The sequence below is a fragment of the Pipra filicauda genome, unplaced genomic scaffold (assembly GCF_003945595.2).
Source record: "Pipra filicauda isolate LSUMZ 115617 unplaced genomic scaffold, ASM394559v2 scaffold27_size4233163_pilon, whole genome shotgun sequence".
NCBI classification, from domain to species: Eukaryota; Metazoa; Chordata; class Aves; order Passeriformes; family Pipridae; genus Pipra; species Pipra filicauda.
This window is the reverse complement of record NW_024104398.1, coordinates 2,763,393-2,780,307: the sequence shown is the minus strand read 5'-3', so window position 1 is coordinate 2,780,307 and position 16,915 is coordinate 2,763,393. Positions and strand designations below refer to the sequence as shown.

General features: G+C 40.3%; 1 long non-coding RNA gene across 2 annotated transcripts in view; it reads right to left on the bottom strand.

The window, feature by feature from the left end:
- Window positions 1-404: 404 nt before the first annotated feature.
- LOC113986577 overlaps window positions 405-16,915 on the bottom strand; it is a 166,951-nt gene continuing 150,440 nt past the window's right edge. For both annotated transcript variants that reach the window (XR_005564032.1, XR_003540233.2), the window contains one exon: window positions 405-6,693. This is a non-coding gene — a long non-coding RNA (uncharacterized LOC113986577). The remainder of the gene's footprint in view (window positions 6,694-16,915) is intronic.

The window sequence follows — 16,915 nt, the reverse complement described above, 5'->3', positions numbered from 1 at the left end:
TCACTTTTGAGTTTGAATCTGCTAAAAATGCATATGTCTAACATTGTTTTCTTTTTGCTAATGCAAAAATTTCATATGCTTCTCAATTTGCTGACATTTGTTTGAATATACACAGATCTAAATGATGAAACTTTGTCCCATAGAATTCCTTTAGACTCCAGAAATAATGGTATCAAATTATAAAAATGCTGCTAACAGTTTGTACTGGATGCAAAGAAAACCACTTGTCCTGCTCACAAGTAAAGATTAATAAAACACTGACAATATAATCTTCACTCTTTCCTTTTGCATCCAGTACTAATGCTTTTGCATTAGCCACCATTATTACAGAAACAAGAATAGTATCTGCAAAACTAAAATTGAATTGCTTGGTAAAGAGGGAAAAAAAAAGCAGCACATTAAAATTTGAAAACATATATAGTAAATTTTAATCGATATTTTAAATTGACAAAGCCAGAATTATTTATAAAGCCTTTCCCATTAAGTTTGCAGGAAGTAAAGGCGAGAAATCATGCCCTGCTACACAAACATTTTATTACATTTACCCACCACCAATGTCAATCCACCATTATACCGTTGGTCCTCAAGAAGGTAAGTATTGTGGAAAGCAGCCAGCCTCATCCGCACTATCTCTGGTACCCGTGGCTTCCATATGGTGTGTCTTGCTAATGCTGGTCCCTTAATGCCTTGCTGCCAGAGACTAACAATGCCTGAGACTTGTTATGGTGAGGTCTTAATGATTAAGATATCAGGACCTTTAATATGTTCCTGAAAACCTGGCTCTAGGAGCCATTTGAGCATAGCAAAGTCTCAGCATCACAAAACAAGTCTTCCTGAACAGTGACTGAGCCTGTGGAGAAGCTGGAGTCCAGGTAACTAACTTGCATTTCCCAGACTATGAGGGATGATGGGAAGAAAAAAGGTTCCCATCAGTGCTCCAGGCAGGTGATGTTGTCATTGTCATCAGGAAATGGATGCTCCTGCTGCTATTTCTGCTGCGTAAGAAGGACTCTGTCCCTTATTCTAGGAGACTAGGGAAGCCCAAAGCTGTTTACTTCACTCAGGTGGAAGGAAGCTCTGCAACTGCCACAAGCGGGTCAGAGTGGTGCAAGGATCACCTTCACCTGAATTTGGACTGGTTGCAGAAGAAAGGATCCTGGTGAGCATAGCTAAGCACCTCCTATGAACAAGGCAGGATGTCCTTTTCCTTTCACTCTACAGAGCTTGACTTGGGATCCAGGCTTTTGTAGAAAATCCTGCTGTATGGGCAAGGTGCAGCACAGAGCGACTCCCTCACTATCATGATGCTCTGTCAGTGTGAGACCACACTCGGAGGGTGGTGTGCTGTGTGCCATGCCCAGGGCACTGCACAGGCGTGTTTCAGGAGGAACAGGCACCTCTCCAGGAAATGGCTACATTATGTAAAGTTGTTTCATCTGAAACAGGGTTTTCAGCCCTACAAATTGCCTTCAGCATCTGAGTCCCCAGGTGAAATGCAAGTAAGCAAACCTAATGCTTAAGGCAAGGAAAGTCTTATTGGATACCAGATGGTTCATATGTAGATAAAGGCATATGGATGCATGTGGGATTTCAGCCTGGCGGGGAGGTTTCCACGCTGAACAGGTTTTGTTTCCCTTGGATCAATGGTGGGGAAGAAAACCTTCTCTGAGTCTATAAGACCCTTTGGGAGGAGCCTCCAAAAACACACAGCCAGGCATGGAATCAGTACAGGTTCTGCAGGGTGTCTGCAGCATATCTGGCATATCTGCTGGAAATAAAAGTGAACAGCACCTTTTGTTGTTGTTGATTGTGTAAAGTACTATTCCATAAATTCGTAAGTCTTTGTAAACCCGTGCATTCTGTTCCAAACAAGACAAAGCCTCTCCGTAAACAAGAGGTGCTTACATATATGTGCAGTGTTGCAGAGTTGCCAAACACTACTCTTGGGAAGGAAGCCAGACACTCAGAGGCCTGGTCAGTGTTTTTCTTGGAAGATTGCTGCTGGAAATTGCTGCTAAAACATTTTCAATGAGGTTCTTTCTTTGAATGAGACATATTCCAGAAAACTTCTAAGGAACAATAACATTTTTTCTCCAAAATCTTGGCTATATAGAAACAAAGTACTCCAGCCAAGCCTCAAACTAATTAGTAATTTCTGCAGTGTTACCTCCCTGGAGTTTTAATTCAGTTAATTTTTGTCCCTGTTGCCCACTCTGGGCTCTGTGTATGCCATAATTCACACTGAAATGTTAACTCTGACTCAGAAGCAATGAGACCTTCTGACACAGATGAGACCTCGGGGCATTTGGAGTGAGCTCCAGGACACAGATTAATATAATATATGAAAATACAGGAAACATGGATTTAAAAAAAGCTTCATACTAAAGTTTCGTCATCACGTAACTGAAGCTTTCTTTTGTATTTGGATGCCTGTTGAATCAAAATTTTACCTGTGGGACAGGGGAGGGATGGGTCTGGGAATTCAACAAGCAAAGTATCTCCTAGATTATCAGACAGTAACAAGATGGTGATTACTGGCTGTCCTTAAAATAATAAAACTCAGCCCCACAGTAGACCTTTACACCACAATAAACCCAAACTGCTGCTTCCAGAGGCTGCCAGGCTGGGTACATGTTAAAACTCTCCTAAGGCACAATAAGCTGTGCACTGCTACAGAGGTGCAGGTGGAAGGGCCAGAAAGTAAATGACTGAAAGGACTGCCCTGACAGCCAGCACACAGGATGGTACATTCCTGCATGAAGATGTGGTTCCTGAGATGTTGTTTTCATTAGCAGTTGTAGGAATCAGAGAAGATGGCAGAAGCCTGTATGTCTGCTTTCTCCTCACTTCGTTGCATGCATAACATGATTTAAATATTTTTATCTTCTTCCTTAAAAGTCTTCTGTACCTACCAGCCAACACACCAGACACTAGCAAGGAGAATATCACCTTCCTGTCACCTCGGGAAAATATTTTTCATTCCCATAATACAAACCATCAAAAACTAAATAGGATAATTTAAAAATACAATCATATTCTTAGTTAACTGAAGCAAAAGGTGATGCTTTAATATCTTATTAAGATATTGGATATTAATTTCCTTCTACTCAAATGCAAACATGGACATTCCTGTCACCACTAATGGACTAATATTTTATATTAAATTTTTTTTTTTTGGAAACTATTTGCATTACCTACAAATCAAGCCAAAAATGAAACTACCGGATTTTTCCTTGCCAAAGCAGATTTACCATTCAGCACCTGTAATGACAAGTTTTATTCATCTGTTTATACAGCAGTTACCGACTATAATGTATCCATGATATATATGTTACCTTGTTGAATATTTCTTATAGGTGTATGCTGAAAACTGCTCACATAAAAAAAGCATGAGGGTAATTTGGCTTCAGCTGGCACTCAGCCAAGAACAGGCCTGCCCACAGCTGCCTGGGTAGGCACACCTTCAGATCTTTGTATAAAATATTCCTCTTCCACAGTCATTCTTGAAAACATACTTTTCCCATATCAGTGTTCATGAATACCAAATAAAAGGTAAAGAAATTGCCCTCGAAGGAAACTTCATTTTTATTTAACTGAATACTTAATGAATCTACTTAAGAACTTGCCCCAGGATATTTCTAGAACTATCTGTGAACAGAAACCTGTAAAATTAAAACATTAAGTGTTAAACTTTTTATAGAATGGGATAAACCTTCCTTCCTCTTTCAGAGGAATAAAAGTCATATGGCAAAACACACAGCATGTGACTGCTGCTGGTGAAGTGTGAACATGATGCCTGCATCAAGACTAGTATGCAAAATAAAACAGAGTAAACATGAAGTCCTTAGGCTTTTTATCCTCCAGTTCAGTTTATCTGGGCTCTTTGCAGTGCGAGTCTTGGTGAAGGTTCTAGCCCATGTCTGAATGAGTGCAACTGTGATGAGCAGCAAAACTTCCTACTTTACTTTGGTGGGTGAGGTGTTCTGTATTGTTTTACAATGCAGAGCTTTAATTTGTAATATTAATAGAAGCTCTTAATGAAATTTGATTCATTAAGCATCTTCAAGCCCACAAGAGGATGACAGGTCATCATGTGATGCAGAGGGAAGCAAAGAAATATCTGGCATGAGAGCTCATCTCCTGACTCAGACACAGCCCTTTCCAGGCTTCCCCTCTAGAAGATGAGTACAAGCCTCAGGCAGATTGCTGCAGTGTTTGCTGGAGGAGGAGGAGAGGTTCAAGAGGAATATCTGCAGAGAGGATCCTGCCAGGCAAGAGGCAGGCTGGAGATAGACAGGTGCCTGGAGCATGTGCAGGTGTGCTCTGGGACATGAGCGCCAACACCATTGCCACAGGCTGTGCACAGCAGTGGTTTAAACAGAATTAAAAATGCCAAGTGGAGGAAAATATATTTTAGCTATCAGGATGATCAGAGTGAGCTATTTCCTTAGAATTATCAATAAATAACTATAAGTTCAAAACCAAGATCACCCTCACTCAGCTACACTAAATGGTGCCACTACTGTTTCTTGCCCTCTCTGAGATCTGCAGCTCTACCAGCACCGTAGAAACACAAATGCTTCCTCAGCTATGCTGGTATGCATGCCACTGTCTTTCTGCACCATTCCCTGTTTTCAGTCTCTGCTCATTTTTTCACCTCTCTCATCATGCCATGCTTTCATTAACATGAGATTATTTTTGCTCTTTTTTCCCTTCAGTCTTCATACTGGATTTACTGACCTTTTCCCTTCTCCTAATGGCTTTGTTATTGAATGTATGATACCACAACAGACTGAACACCTCTGTTTATAAGAGGTGCCCCTCAGGGTTTTCCAAGCTTGCTTTTATATCCTGCAATGAAATTCTGTATTTTTGAGACCATTCCTAGCCCCTTGAAACTAGTGGAAAACTTATTACTGATTCCTGAGGGACATGACTGATCACTAAAATCAATGATACTTTAGGATCAAACATTTTAGAGCTCCAGCTGACTTCAACAGTAATCCTCCTTGTGCATCTGAGGATGCAATCCAAACCACAAGTCAGTAAACAATTAATTGACCTATTTTTTAAGAAGATATGTCAGAGTTAATGGGCAATGTACTTAGGCAGCTTGAGGCAGAATTGAGGTCTCATAATTTTAATGCTTTGTATATTTATAAGTACTGAACTCTGAAGAAAAATGTTGAGCATCATCACTGCACATTTCTGTCAAAAACACAAGTCAGAGAATTTCACTGCACCAACCTCAGTTAAAGCACATGTCAGAAAAGCAAAAAGAGTTAATGATCCTCACATATAAAATACAACTCTGTATTTACAGTCTGGATTTCCCTTAAACCCCTTACTATAGGCTCTCTAAATTTCTCTTTTCAACTGTAGAAACCTCTACTGGCTTCTCTCAGCATAAGCACTTAGAGAATGTGACCAGATTTTGAAAGCCATAAATTCTATGAATTTTGTAATATTTTCTGAGACTCCTCAATATTCCTTTCATTTGCTTTTTCTTTTTTTAAGTAGAGCCTTCTTTCTGCAACCAGTCTCCAAAGGTCACCTTACAATGTTTTGCTATTTCCCGTATTAAGCAGCAATGCTTTTCAGCTGACATTCCAACTTCAAGTCATGCATATGAGCATGATGTGAGCTTGCTTCAGACCAAGTGAGAGGGCTGCAAACAAGACTGCTGTATAATTGCTGAGAAAAACAACATCCATTGTCAAAAGGGGCACTTCATCAAACAAAATTTAGCTGCATGAATACAAGTGTCTCCAAATGTTTGGTTCATGCTAAAAATATAGCACATTTATTAAAAATATATATTTATAAACATTGGTATGAACAGACACAGATGTTAAGCAAAAGAGAAAGGAAAAATAACCATGTAATGTATTTCTCCCAACATTTTATCAGGTTTAGGCAGACCTTGCTCAATGGAATTGTTTTTTTCATGATTGCACCATATGTTCATTCTAAATAAAAGGCTTGTCAGATTCAATGTAAGTAAAAGCAAAAACCAAGAGAAAAAAAACCATTTGACCTAACAGACACGTGATCTGTGCTATGAAGCTATCTCTGAGTTCAGTCTTTGCGGGTATACAGCAAACATTTCTAATTATATATAGTGTACAGTTTCTTTATTTTCTTTTTTTTTTCTTTCTATTTTTTCTTTTTTTTTTTTTTTTTTTTTTTTTTTTTAAATTGTGTTAAAACAACATATCCCTGTTGGATTTCTTCAAAGGTGCAGCTTACATAACTGCAGTCATTCTCCCCCAAACTGAAAACCAAACCGAAAGGGAGAGGGCAGGATAGAAGAGTTAAGCTTATTACTGTGTGAAAAAGTCTTGTTAAATTAATTGTGCTTCAGTCTTCGCTGCCTGCAGGCAGTGCTTTTATGATGTGTTAATATAATACAGAGTCAATTCTGATTAAAGAACTTGTCAATAGTCAGCAATGTTTGTTGTCATTCTTAATGGCCATTTTATCTGGTCTATTTGCATGCCTTCTAGTTTACAGCGTTGTGTAAATATACACAAAAATGATCACAATGAGGTTCAGAATTGTCCCAATAATTCCAAGCATTGCCAAGATGGTTTCTTCTTTGCTTTCCTTTTCTTGACTGCCTTTATCTTCTTCATTTCCACTAGTGATTACCATCTTGGTGGCCAGTTTCTTTATCGTCCCCTTCAGGATAACCTAGATTTAGGAACAAAAACATCAAAATGGGTTGTTAGTTTGAGTTTCCAAACTCATATGAGTAGTGGAGCCAGTTGCCGAATTTTTGCCCAGTGACACATGGGGTTCATATTTTTACTAGCTATTTAGTAAATGCTTAATTAAAATCATAGTTCAGCTAGCCTGTAGTGTACTTATAACCCTCCACAACACCCTCTGCTTAAGTGACAGCAATCATTCCTAACACACATAACTCATCTGCGGTGTCATCGTAGAACTGGTTAGAAGTGTACTGACAAGGTGTGACTCCACTGGCATCAGTGGGGGCTTTGCCTGCACTGAGACTGCAGGAGACCATCTTGTCACATTGTGGAGACCCCAGATTTACACTTCAGTACCAAGAAGCGAGTGAGAGAAATAAAACTGGAAAGACCTTGTTTCTTTTCAATAGGAAATCACCAAAGACAAAGGCATTTTGTCTCCTGAGGAGAAGGCAGCAGTGACTTCCTAATAAATAATTCAAAATAAAAGCAAAACCAAAATAACATCCATCTTGGCTTTTATTTTCCTCATTCTTAATGTACGATGAAAAGTTACTTGCAGTGCAGTGAGCTGAAATGTATCGATCTGCCTGCAGGGAGAAAACAGCCATTTCCCAAGCAGCAGCCCTAGCCTCTGAACTGCTTAAAAAAAGAAGATTCCTCAAATGTGGGATGAGACCTTACTCCCAGCACAGCTGCAACCACAAACAAAGAAGCTTCCTTGGTCTTCCAGCCATGGATAAACATCTGGTTGTTTGGATAAATTCTATGTATCTGTGTTTATCTACTGCAAATTTTAATCACATGGGCAAACCAGAGTGTCCCAGAAAACTGAGAAAGGTTGGCTGATTTTCCAATGCCTACTGATCTGCCAACATCTGGGTTCAGGCAATGTCCTGCTGTTGTCTCCCAAACTATAAACCATCTCTCATCATGTTTCTGCTGTAGAAAGCACTGGTCAGATGTAGGAAAAGAATGCTCTCCTAGAACTCCTGCCTATAAGGAGGGATTTGGTTTGGTCCTTTAGGGGACCCTCATTCCTCCCTCCACTAACTCACAGAGCAAAACCACTAGATCCCGTGCAGTGTATATACTGAGTGGTGATGGCCCCCTGAGAACAGGCCACCACCTCTGTTGGCACATGTCCTCTCCAGCTCATATCACCAGAGGGGAGCCCTGACCTGCAGCTCCTCCAAGCTCCAATGCTGCACAGTCATGGAGCAGCAACCAGAGTTCTGAAAGGATGGAAAGGACTGGGAGAGGTGAGGAAGCCTTGCAATGGAGAAACTGAGAGGAAAAACAAAGAATCCAGGCAAAACAACCTGTATTTTGTCATATCTGCAAGTTGTTCATATATAGGACAGTGAGTAACTGCTGGCAACTTCTTAGGAAGTGGTAGAATCACAGCAGGTGCAAGTGACTAGTGGTAAGGCAGAAGTGGGGCTCTGCAGAGGTGCCACTGGCCTTTGCACTTACACTTGCATTAGCATTTATGTGTTTTATCTTATTGTAACCAAGGAATTCAGGGGGAAAAAAGAACAAGGGAGTCAGTAACCGTAGGGAACCCACAGCAGACAAGAGTCAGTGGGAGCAGGGGGTACCAGGCAGAGGGGTACTGCATCAAACATCAGAGCATGCTCATTCACCGGGTCTTGGGATAACCTGCCCCAGGAGAGCAAAGTTTCAGAGGCACCAGGTGCCTCCCAGGGATACTGGTTCCTGCTGCCCCTCTTCAGGTTTCCTTCCAACCCTTGGAAACTCCCTGGAACACAATTCCTTCAGATACAGCCACCTGCAACTCCTGCAGGACCTACCTCTTCTAGCAGCAGAAGGGTTTTGTCATATTTACCCCCAGCTAGTGTCCAGAGGAGGGCTTGGCTGCACCTGGCTGCCTCCCTATCTTATTAATTGCAACTGTGCAGTCAATCACATCTTAACAAGCAACTTGTGTCTGGGAAGTCACAGGAGAATTCCTACCGAAGCCATTTACAATAACCTCACAACCCAAGCACATCCACTCCATGCAGCATCAGACCACAAACCCACATCCCAAGATATGACACGCAGCCATTACTTCACCCACAGAGCCATGAGTCATTTGGATATTCTGTTCTTTTCCCCTTCAGTAAATGGAGGTTTTCCCTCTGGCCAACTGTTTGCATTTCACCGTTTATTTGAGAAATCAACTGGGATTACAAATATAGTCTGATAAAAACCCCAGGCCTGGAATGCAAGGATTTGAGGGGAGAGTAAAGTTCTTTCTGGCTGGTTCCCACAAGAGTTGAACATTCTTAATTCAACACTCCAGTTCCCATAGAAATATGGTCATACCCAAGCCCTTCTGGCTTGAAAAAAGCCAGAGAAAGTATAATATATCTCTCTACATCCCATGGTTTGGGCAGAGTTTCCTGTTCAAACCAACACAAACTCACAGGAGTGGTGCAGAGCCCCAGCTGGGGTGGCTTTGCACATGCACTGCAGCTGCTGGCACTCTTAACTTTGGTATGGTGACCTTGCACCACATGTACTGGGTAATCCTATTTCTAGGATTACTGTGAGCAGAGGCAGCATGGGGGTTCAGACAGCATCTGAACCCCTGTCTTTTTTTCTTAAGTAACACAAACTGCAGCATGAAGTTAGTGTCAAACTCTTTCTTGCAGAACACTAGATCCTAAAATTAACATAAATCTACAAAGTACCTGAATAATTCACAAAGAAAGAAAACATATCAAAGGCTATTAGATACAAAGACAAAGCCTCTGGCTTAAGAAATCCTTGAGCTGTGAATTTTTTGGAAGCTCAAAAACTATTCTGGGGAAGTACCACCGCATCCTTGCCTTGTTATTAAAGTCTTTCTCAGGCACCCATTACTGGCTAATGGGAAAAGTGGTGGTCCTTAGGCTTCATGATCTCTGTTCTGAGGTTGTACAATCACTTTTTTCCTCTTTGCAAGTTGTGTTTATTAGCAAGGAAATACTGGGTGGTTTCAAATTTAAACACTACCAACACTAATTGAACTGCCAGATCATTTCTGTCCCACTAGGGACACTTAATTCCCCACTTAACTGAGGGAGAAGGTCCTCAGTGTGATGCAGTGAAATATGGACAGAGAAGCTGGTGGTTGAAACATGATGAACATAAAGGGTCAGCAAAGAGGCATCACTAGTTGAGAGTTTATATGTGGGCTGATGTACAGTGTGATTTGTTAGAGGTCATCTCTATGTGCCTATGTGCTGTATTTGGCTCGGGCTATGATGCAGCCTGGGACAGCATGAACCGCGTCCTTTTTGGATGAAAGTACACCCAAAGATGTGCTCCAGGAGGTCTTTGTGCACTATGAAAACTTCAGTCCATGACAGTAGGTTTCCAGACAGAAGCTGGTGTGAATTAAAACCCCCAAAACATGTGTAGTGTGGGCATTGGCACCACTGGTTTCTCTGGAGAGATTGGTCCAGAGGGTCCACACTGCTCTCTATTTTATACATTGCCTAAACTACAAGAGGGAGCACAAAATGGCTTGGTATTAAGAGGAGTTTAACATTCAAACAGAACATGACTGAGACCAAATACAATTATATTAATACTTTACCAAATATAGCATGATTGAAATCAAGGTAAGCATTGACTTTGAACTGTGAAGAGACCAAAATCAAAATTACTTCTCCATATGTAAGGACTGACCTTGGGAGAAGAGGAGCACCCTCCTAATGGCTGACTCAAGCCTTTAACCTTCACAGATCTTATGCTCAGAGCGGTATTCTGACTGGCTGGGGTTTGTGGGTGTTTTTTGCTATGGGGGAAATACTTGCTGTCAGTTTTAGTATAATTACCCCAATTAAGAAGATAAAAAGTCATCTGGCTTTCTGGGTACCTTTTCTCAGACTTTATTATTCTTTTCCGGAAATTGATTTCATTTCTTTGACATTATTTAATATTTTTATGATTCTTATGACACATTTTTCCTTTTATATTTTTCTGGTGATACTTCATGCTTGTCAGAAACATTCCTTTTTGTTACTCAGAACTGCTGCTAGAACTGCTGAGATAGGAGGTCTAGAGAGCACTAGATTTACCTTTTTTTTTAAAATAAATATACTTCTTATTTAATTACTACCTCATTAGGAAAGTGCTTTCCTACCACATCAAAATTAATGTCTTTCCTACTTCATTTTGTAAGATTCATCATTAATCTAACATCAGCCTTTTGAAAATATATGTATTCCAAAAAGCTATCCAATAAAAGATGGATATTCCATGTATTCTGCATTATACAGGGAGACGAGGACAGTTCAGTGATTAGGACACTCCTTGCACTATTCATGTTCTTGCACTACTGCTGACTTCTATATCTCTAGAAAATCCAATTAGTCTCTCTGCCTCAGTTTCTCGTCTATGGGATTCTTTGAAGAACAGACTATTCAATCTATGGCAGAAAATGATCCATAATAAAAATGAGGTCCCAGAAATACTTCTAAAAGAGGGAGATGCTAACATGAAAAGTTTCAAACCCAACTGTGCTATAAAATACACCTGCTACCCCAGATCTGTGGGCCCTGCTGCACATCACTGCCATTGCAAAGAGTCCAGTGAACTAGCAAAAGCATTTCTAGCAAAAGATCCTTTTTGTGTCTCTTCACTCTCAGTGTGACTGATCTAAAGGTGGTGGCTTGATGGCAGGGCTTTGGAAAAGGCAGCAGCAAGTGCACGTCTGTGAACTTACTGCAGTATGTTTGTCACATCGAAGATACAAAGCACATCCCTCACAAAGTACCTGCCCTGACATATCTGACAGCTTTTGAATATGCTGGCACCTTGACTTGATCTTGAAAAAGTTTTGTAATCTTAAATCATTTCTCTTCTAAGTCATTTATAAGCTCCCTGAAGAGGCTGTGAGTGCAGGGCTCAGCCAGCAGAATCCGAGCTCCTGGGAAGTCAGAAGAGGGAAGGATGGTCCAGGCTCTGCCGGGGGCCCTCAGCACTGCCCCTGATCAGCCCCATGCTGTCATGTAATATCTGGCACCTTGAAAAACAAGAATGGAAACTTCTGAAAAGCTCACAGGATCAGATGCTCAGCAGCATCTTTCTCCCAAGTTCAGCTCAGACACCTCCATTTACACCGGCTGAGGATCTGGCTCCTTGTTTTCAATCTACCTTGAATATCAGTGAGCGCAAATTTTGTATTCTTAAACCATAATCACAGACAATCACCAGCCAAATTGTTTTGATATTTAAACTTGTTTACAGTCCCCAGGCTATTAGTTGTGATGACACATTAAGAGATAAGAGAGCTTTAATTTTCTGAAGATAGTTCCACCCTCTGGGGATAAGAAATACTCAGCGGAAACTTGTTTTGATTAGCAAACTGAAGAGGGCACAGAAATCAGACTAAGTGGAGTGTGAGTTCAGGTGCTGTTGGAGTTGACACCTTCCCTTATCTCACAAAGAGGTGCTCGAATTACCAAACAGGGAGGAGAGGCTTCTGGAGGATTTAACCCCACTTGAACATCATGGCCAAGTGCAGTTTTTTTCCTTTCCTCCTAACAAGTAACCTCATTTTCCTCCAAGGGCAAACTTGGGTATTTGGGTGCTTGGCTCCTGAATAGTCCCCAGGCAAGATGCTGAGCAGGGCGGTTAAGTGCTATTGCTCGTGATGTGAGGGAGGAAGGTGCACTTGGCACACACATTTGTGCTCATTTGCAGTTCTTTTTCTAGGGATTAGATTGGCGTAGTCTCACTTCTGTGATGACTTTGTATCCACTTCTGATCCTTGTGCTGTTTTGACTGGACAAGTCCTCTCCTAAACTCTAGTAATGCAGGATGTTGTCAGCTATCAGTCAAGATCCTGCTCAGGGAAGTGCTGGCGGGTGCAGGGACACACATTTGCATTTATTTTTAGAGTTGGATTTCAGGGAACTGAAAGACACCATCTAAATGCAAGATAAGGCCAAGAGAAGCTCTGGGGCCATAAGAAGCTTGACTAAAAGCTCATTCAGACACAGCAGCATGCACAGGTAGTGCACAGTATGTGTGAATAGCAGATGAACTGAAATGGAATTAGCATAAACTGATAAACAGTAGAAATTAGTATACCCATGAAAAGCAAAGACCTGCCATAAGAGAAGGGAGAGGGGAAAAAAAGGAAGGGTGCCCAGGGAGAGGTCTTTCATTAGAGATAAAAAGATCAGAAAGAGCAGGAATGAGAGCCAGGTTCAATAACACACCCCAGCAGCGAGCAGAGACCAGTGCCTAAAGCGAAGAGATGTCTCAGTGGAGAGAGGACACAAGCACTTATGTAGTCCTCAAGCAGGAAAATAAACCCACATCAGCCTGCTGCTATGCTGCAGGTTTTAGTCAGTGGGAAATTCTTGCTATTTATAGCTCTACAGTCAGTATATTTCCAAAGGTCTCAGCAATGTGAGACCCCCACTAGAATAAAGGGAAGCACTCAGCAGCAAAGAGGTTACTCTGAGAGGGCAGAATTCAAATAAGTAGTGTATTACAGGGCTCATCCTGCTCTCCACCTTGGGTTTGATCCAGTTTGTTCTGGCAGCTCTTTTTGTCCCCCCGGGCAGCTCAGAACTCAGTGGAGGCAAAGGACTTGCAGCCAGTTTTACAGCTTCACCTTCCTTCTCCTCATTTATGTCTCTGGGACCACTCTTAGCCCTGAAATGCTCAGGATACCTAAGCTCTATTGTAAAGAAACTAGATATGTTCAATACAAATATCCTTATTGTAGAAACAGAGCTCTGTAGCAGAATAATGATCCTCAAGCACCAGGGAGTTATTATAAACCCTTCCTGCCGCTGTGCAGGCAGTGCTTTGGTTCCTCCACCTACGCCAAAGCCTTCCCACATCAGGATTCGTAAGGCTTCACGAGTCCTAGTTTGTGAAAGAAACAAACCTGACTGAAGTGAGAATAAGTCACCCTTTAACCCATAGTCCTCTCCCCTTTCATATGACATGCACTGTGAAGAAAGAATTGTTATTGATCAAAATTAAGTATTTTTAAAACACAGCTTGAAGCATTTATGTTTAAAAGCCAAAATTTAACAAATACAGAGATTATTAATTTTCTGGTTGGAGCTAAAGAATGGTTACATTTCAATATATTTCTGTTTGGTTTAGATTGGCCTATTTTGTGTTCACAACCCATTTTCCTCATACACAGCACTGTGCTTGTTGCTTGGTGCTAGTGCTCAGAAGCAGATGTGTTTGACTCTCAGTGGTACTGTAGCACACACTTGCCTTTTTCCTCCTTTCAAATACTCATTATTTCTTTTCAGACCCTTAGACTTCCACAGTAAAAGTTGTGCAAGTATTGCTCAGTTTGGCTAGAAAAAAGTCAGATGGGCCAAATTCTACTTCTATTTATTGCTCATATAGAGGAAAATTAAATCCTGGCTTGTTGGAAGGTAATGACAATGTTCTCACATTCACTGAAATCAGAGTTCATGGGCTGCCTCTCACAAAGGTGGAAATAAGAAAGTCTGTAAGCTGAATAGATACAAAAGTTGGTTGAGGAAATGAAAAACAAGGAACTTCATCCCAAGAGTAGTCAGGAGTTAGAGAATGAATAAAGCTATTTTTAGTAGCAGCTTATTCTTTGACTTTGGTACCTGATTGTTGTATTTTTATTTTGGGATTTTGCAATCCAGGCTCTGTCCCCACAGCATCCTCTAGCAAAGAGGTCAAAAGAGAATTAAGGGACTTCTGAAAAACTATCCACTTGTTACTTCAACTTGTTTCTTCATTCCTCATTATGCAATTTGAGAAACAGTGAATAATTGGTTTTTATTCTTCAGGCCACCCAGAATGGTGTAAGTCTCTCACTATGTCCCTCTAGCCATCTTTTTTCCAAGACTCAAAAATCCCCATCTGTCTAGTTGTTTCCTCATACAGAAGCTATTCCATGTTTTTGGTTATATTCTTGCCATTCTCTCTGACTTTCGTAGTTATGCAAAGGGGTTTTGAAGCAACAAATGGTAAAACCTTTCTGGGCTTCTGGAATTAATGTAGAATCTGTGTGCTGAAGATGTATTGTCCTTACTCCAAAGATTTTGTCATTTATACATATCAAGGTTGACAGAAAGGACACTTTTCATTCAAAGATTATTAAAAAAAAGAGAAAAAAAGGCTAATATCTCTCCCTCCCACACATGCGAAATTATGATAGAATAAAGATTTGAAGTTTGAAGAAGAATTCTCTTAGTCTTTTGCCCATCTTTCCTGAGGTTAACAGAAGAGAATAATAAAAAAACTATATTGAGCACACCTCGATGCTGACTAATTCAGTTTAAAAACAAACAAACAAACCAAAACAAAAGAGAAAACCAACCAACCAACCAACCAACTAAAAAACACCCCACAAAAAACCTGTAGAAACCTTAAAATTTGCAATTTTTTTTCCCAGATAACAGTTTTATCTGCTGAAAAAGCTATGTGGAAGAATGAGATGCTAAAATATCTCCATCATATCAGGGCTCAACACCTATTTTTCTATTTCAAGGGCATCTCCAGGGTTCTCTTTTAGAAGCAAAAATACATTGAAGCCTTGTACAAGGAAAAAATGCAATATCCAAGTCTCAGAGTAAGACAGGTCTCCGTTATCTGCCAGAAGGCACATAACCTCTGTCATAAGCAATTTGAAGATCTGCCCTCAGCGCTGCATATTGGAATGGAAACCGAGCTGCTTCAAAGACATTTAAGAAATATTAAGAGAAGGAAAAGTGACACAAATTTATATTAATTTGTTGCTATATAATATCTCTAAGTTCAGCCAAGGCCAGGAGACAACATGGCCTGTAATGGATCAAACTACCTTAACCTCAGATGTGACTCCTCCCTACAAAACAAACGTACACCCAGAAGAGCATTCAGAAGCCTGAGGGATATAACATTAGAGCTTCTCCAGGAAGGAGCTGTTAGTGTGTGGGGGAAAAAAACAACTTATAAAATCTAAAATCTCCACTTTTAATTCCATCTATATCTTTATTCCAAAATTATTTCTTAATTATGGCTACATTAAGGGATGCTGCAAATAATTCTAGCCAACTGATGCTTTCTGATTTAGGAAAGCTGTGTTCAGGGGTTTTTTTTATAGCTTTCTAAAATTTTAACTGTTTGGTCTGAAATTATAAATGCCAGCCCTTTGTCCCAGAAAAAATATTTTGTAGGAAAAAATCACCCAGTTTTGCTCTTTATAAGAATGATGCTTGGAAACCAATTGTTTTATCCGCATAAAAATCTGACAACCATTTCTGTGAAATACTCAAGTATCTTTACTTTGAATCAAGGACTGCATTCTCAATTTTATTGTGGCTGAGAATGCTTGATGTAAGTGCTGAAGGTGGGTTTGTGCATCTGAAAATACATTTCTTTTTAAGTGATCAGTTTAGTAAAAGACATTACCTCTCTTGTAATTTACCTCTCTTGTAATTTACCTCTCTTGTAATTTCTTTTCCTGTTTAATTACTCTCTTAGTTCAATGCATCTTTGCAGCACTCCAGTAGGTTGAAATGACAAGATGAAAATCTGAACAGCAAAAGGGTTTGATTTTGATTTTAAAAATAAATTCTTTGGGTTTTTTATAATTAATCTACTGTCCAAAAATACCGCAGTTAAAGGTGATCCAGAAAGAATTCAGCCTACTTTTGTTCATATGTTATTAGGTAGGCTTTAGCAAAGCACTGAATTTCAGCTTCAGTCAAAACACCGTGCATTTGCCATTGAAGAGGAGGAAAAAAAACGCTTTTGCTCATAGGATGATTCAATTTTTATTTTTTTTTATTTTTTTTTTCAGAATTTAAATGTGTCAGAAGAATCTGAGAAGAGGAGCAGCATTTTTTGTCTGCAGGTGTGAGACACTGCTCTGAGGAACAGGACAAGTTGTTCACACCATGTTTTTCAAACCTATCCCCCTGTTCTGTGTTTCTGGGAGCCTGCCTTGGGCCTCGAGGATGGAATATCTGAAAGTGGCAACTACTGGCCAGTAGTGTAAGAAAAGCTAATGGGAGTTGAAGCATGGGCTGCCAGGTCCTCTAAAAAATTGCATCAGGCCCCCACAATTACGAATACTTGTAATCTTGCTCTTTTTTGCCTTAGGTTGCCATCTGTAATAGGGAATAATGATACTCAGAATTGCTATTAAGATATTGTAAATGGAAATTAGTCAGTGTTTGCATGTGGCAAGGACCTGCACGGTG